The sequence below is a fragment of the Eptatretus burgeri genome, chromosome 1 (genome assembly GCF_056783735.1).
Source record: "Eptatretus burgeri isolate ZD-2024b chromosome 1, Ebu_testis_v1, whole genome shotgun sequence".
NCBI classification, from domain to species: Eukaryota; Metazoa; Chordata; class Myxini; order Myxiniformes; family Myxinidae; genus Eptatretus; species Eptatretus burgeri.
The window spans coordinates 161,193,863-161,198,956 of NC_140961.1; the positions used below are offsets into that span (position 1 = coordinate 161,193,863).

Genomic DNA, 5,094 nt, shown 5'->3' on the forward strand with positions numbered 1-5,094 from the left:
ATATCAGCAAAAATTTTAAAGAAAGGCTTTTATAAGAAGCTAATGAATTAATGTGGAAAGCTTAGCACCCATGGGCCTATATCATCCATTATAAGCATTGGCAAAGTTGTGACAATAGACTGAAATATATAAACATAAAATGTCTGTACATATCTTCCCTCAATAGTATTGTAAACAAATTGTATTTTTATAAAACACGGCAACAACGCCAACAAGGTGTCAACAATGCTAACGAATTAGTAATTACGGAAAGCCATATGGCATACTCTGGATAACTTTTAAATTAAAATATATCTTTATTAAAACACAGTATGCTCAGAAAAACAAGTGCTGCTCTTGAAGCTTATGTATGTCAGCTCTATCTTCCTAGAACAACAAAAAAAACAAACGTTGCAGATGCAAGATGGTGGTTCTTTAAGCCGAAACAAGCCCAAGCAGTGAATCTTCCCCCAACTAAAGCTGCACTCACACATGCCATTGCCAGAGCACATTATCAAGCCATGATATGGTAAAATTACACTGTTTCATTCCCTGAAATACCATCCCCAGAGAACTATGGTTAGAACTTGGTAGATTGAATTTTCATACCAGTGATGACACATTTGCCTCCAGCTCCAGATGCCGTCGCACAGTTGGTGAAATGCGGATGTGGTCGGACCCGGTGTTGCAGTCACCAATGCAAGTGTAAAAAGAATGGACTGTTTTTGCGCAGAATTTTGTACATGCTGTGAAGGGGAAAAACTATGTGACAATGCTCCTTCTAACCCCGAAATTGACTCTGACAATGAAGACAACAGTGATGATGATGATGATGATGATGATGATGATGATGATGATGAATACGGCTATGAAAGTAGCAAACTTGTAACAAGTTCATGTCGTTCCATTCTACATGGTTAAGACTGCATTTGTTGGACATGCAGTTGCAAGGTGTGTATAGTAGATGTGGGTGTGGCTATTGTGTCTGGGGTATGTGGGGTGTGTGCTGGTACTGCGAGCACATGATACTGCATCTTATAAATTTGTTATCCTCTGAAATGGATATTTAAATATTGTAGTTTGTAGAGTTAAAGTCTACAAATTAAGTCCATCGAAGTGACTGTGTTTATCTTTGTATATACGAGCTAAGATATGTATCTGAGTACCAGTTGCTTAGGTGAGTGTCTAACTGTGCAAAAAAGTTTGAGAAAAATACCGTCAGGTATCGTTTTTAGATAACACTTGTTACCACAATATTTAAAGGAGGATGGTCCGATTTCATCACATGCAGTTTTCACATTTATTGAATGGCTTTGACCCTCTACACCAGCTGTGAAGTTTCATGCTGGTATTTCAATCGTTTTGACAACAGAGCGAAAAATGTGCATTTGCAAGCCCCATAGAATACTATAGTTCAACTAATTGGTTGACCAATAGTAAGCAATTTTTGGCGTACAAAATCCAAACTAAACATCTTGCAGCCCAACAATTTCACAGGGTCAATGAGAAGAATAGCAGCTTTCTTCTCATATCAAAATTTACACCATGTCCAGTTAAATATGGGGGTGAATGTTAGGATGAAACTCTTGATCGGACCATGGCCCTTAAATTTTAATGCTATTTCTAACTTTTTGGCGACCATTTTGAATTTCAGCATGGGTGATATTGTACGCAATTTGAACAAAATATTACTTACATTGATTTTGAAGTGTTAAGAACAATGAAAACCTATCATTTTGCTTTCAAAATTGAGGTAAAATACTTTCATTGAAACTAACCAAGTGAAAAATAGTGGCAAAACATCGGCCATTTTGAAATCCAAGATGGCTGCCGTCTGCCACACTTCCAAAAATGGCAACATGCATTTTCATGTACTTTGGTACCGAGATAATGAAGTAAAATAGGTGGCACCTTCTTATCATGAAAATCCTACAGGTGTCCACTTGCCCCCCCCCCCTCACCCCAACTTCAGGCTGAATGACAGAAATATAGTGTCACAAAAAATATTTATTTGAAAAATGCTTATAAATTAATAAATTATCCAAGCCCGACTGAGGCGAATGACTTGGTGAGATTAAGTGATTTATCACAATGTATGTATGTATGTATGTATGTATGTATGTGTGTATATAGATATATACGTATAGATATATACATACATATATATATGTATATATGTACATACACATATATATATACATAAACATATATAGATATATATACATATATATATATATATATATATATATATATATATATATATATATATACATATATATATATATATATATATATATATATATATATATATATATATATATATATATATATATATATATACATATATATATATACATATATATATATATATATATATATATATATATATATATATATATATATATATATATATATATATATATATATATATATATATATATATATATATATATATATATATATATATATATATATATATATATATATATATATATATATATATATATATATATATATATATATATATATATATATATATATATATATATATATATATATATATATATATATATATATATATATATATATATATATATATATATATATATATATATATATATATATATATATATATATATATATATATATATATATATATATATATATATATATATATATATATATATATATATATATATATATATATATATATATATATATATATATATATATATATATATATATATATATATATATATATATATATATATATATATACATATATATACATATATATATGTATATATATATATATATATATATATATATGTATATGTATGTATATATATATGACCGGGCGTAGTGGCGTGCGCCTGTAATCCGGCTACTCGGAGGCTTGGGTTGGAGGATCGCTTGAAGACGGGAGCTCTGCACTGGGCCGTGCTATGAGAGGGTGTAGGGCAGCCCGGAATCATGGCGAAACCCAATCCTTATCCCTGTGTCGTAAGAGGCGACCAGGGTTGCGTCAGGAAGGGCATCCGGCGTAAAACCTGTGCCAAATCAGTATGCAGATCATAACGGATGATCCGCTGTGGCGACCCCTAACAGGAGCAGCCGAAAGACGAACAACAACAACATATATATATATATATATATATATATATATATATATATATATATATATATATATATATATATATATATATATATATATATATATATATATATCCCAATATAAAACGGCTGTGTGTTTCAAAGATACAGAAATGTTGATTTTTATCTCCAAGTTTTCCAGAATGCACAGTTCCAATTGAAATAAAATTTGATAAAGAAGGGCAAATCGTTTGTATGACAATAGAACATTGGAGATGCGATGTGAAAGATTTGGGGTAAGTAGGGTGAATATACTGATTCTGGATCACTTTTCCCCATGTAAGTGAATGGGGGATTTTCAGCGATTCATATTTTTTTCCCTAAAAATAACCCCCGTTTTTATCCCAATGTATATTCATTTGTCTCCCCTTTTAACCTCGGGGCACTCTTTTCAAATAACCAATGCAATAAGATAAAGATTTGTTCAAGTAGTAAAGTAGTAATGTGATTTGTTAAAAGTGATTCTTAAGAAATATCTGAAACATATAAGCCTCGGGGCACTCTTTTTCAAATAACCAATGCATATTGTTTAGCTCACTCATTGAACCTATAAAGATTTGTTCATTCTCAAATTCCTTCAATAGTTTAATTTTCTTTGCACAATAATCCCCATCTAAAATATTTAAAAATAAAAAATTTGAATCTTTATATTTTTAAGATACCCCTTTTGTGCCATTACGAAATAAACTTCTCTTAATGCTCTTGATTGACCAACCCTGAGCCTCAGATTATTTTTTGCATAAGCCACGCCCACTTTTCCTAAGCCCCGCCCACTTCCACTCAGCCCCGCCTCCTCTTACATCATTTCCAGTTCATCTCTGACTCACAAAGAATTCAGGAGAAAATTATTTTCAAAGAATCCTCCATTTTGAAAAAAAAATTCTCCATTCTCACAAGGTTTGCCTGGGCTTGCCTGGGGTTGCCCAGGGAAACCATGCCCAACAGTCTTTCTCTATAAAAGACTCAAGTCCAGGCTCCATTTTAAACTTTTTTTTGCTGGCAATGGAGTGCTGTGTGCTTGCTTGGAGCTCTACTACTTGTATAGAACTCAACCTTCAAGTTGATGAACTGGATTCAAATCTCTTATCCATTGAGGTAAGATTTTATTTTCCTATTTTCAAAGTTTGATTGAAGCATAGACTCATTTAATAATTAAATAACTGAATTAATACAGTATTATTTTCTGTCACAGGAAATTGTATCTGAAAATGCCGATTTTGCCACGACTTGGGGTGAATTTGTTGGCTTGGTTGAAGACTTTGTGAGCGACCAAGACCCACAGAACGAGCTAGACCTTGAGTGGGATGATTTTGACTTCCTTGGAGTTTTACTACTTGTATGGAACTAAAGCTTCAAGTTGATGAACTGGATTGAAACCTCTTATCTGTTGAGGTAAGATTTTATTTTCCTATTTTCAAAGTTTTATTGAAGCATAGACTCATTTAATAATTAAATAACTTAATACATTATTATTTTCTCTCACAGGAAATTGTATCTGAAATACGAAATGAAAATACTGCTATTGCCACAACTTGGGGCGAAATTGTTGGCTTCGTTGAAGACCTTGTGAGCAACCAAGACCCACAGAACGAGCTCGACCTTGATGATCCAACCAAAGAATTACACCTCGGAGACCTTGTGATCAACCGAGACCCACAGAACGAGCTCGACCTAGAAGAGCCAGAGTACAAGTTTTACCTTTGAGACTCACAAATTTTTAAAAAAATCAGTAAATGAGTTCTGCCTTGATGGTTCTAAATATGGGGCCTACCTTGGAGACTCACAAATTCTGAAAAAATTAGTAAATGAGTTATCCTTGGTGGTTTTAAATATGAAACCTACCTCGGAGACCTCACCAATTTTGAAAAAAATCAGTGAATGAGTTCTGCCTTGATGGTTTAAATAACGACCTTGGAGACTTGGGAAAAGGGTTCTGCCAAGATGGTTCCAAATATGGAGCCC

At 32.6% G+C, this 5,094-nt stretch overlaps 1 pseudogene; it reads left to right on the forward strand.

The window, feature by feature from the left end:
* The first annotated feature begins 2,831 nt into the window (after nucleotides 1–2,831).
* LOC147035885 (signal recognition particle RNA) lies at nucleotides 2,832–2,972 on the forward strand (annotated as a pseudogene).
* Nucleotides 2,973–5,094: the final 2,122 nt, after the last annotated feature.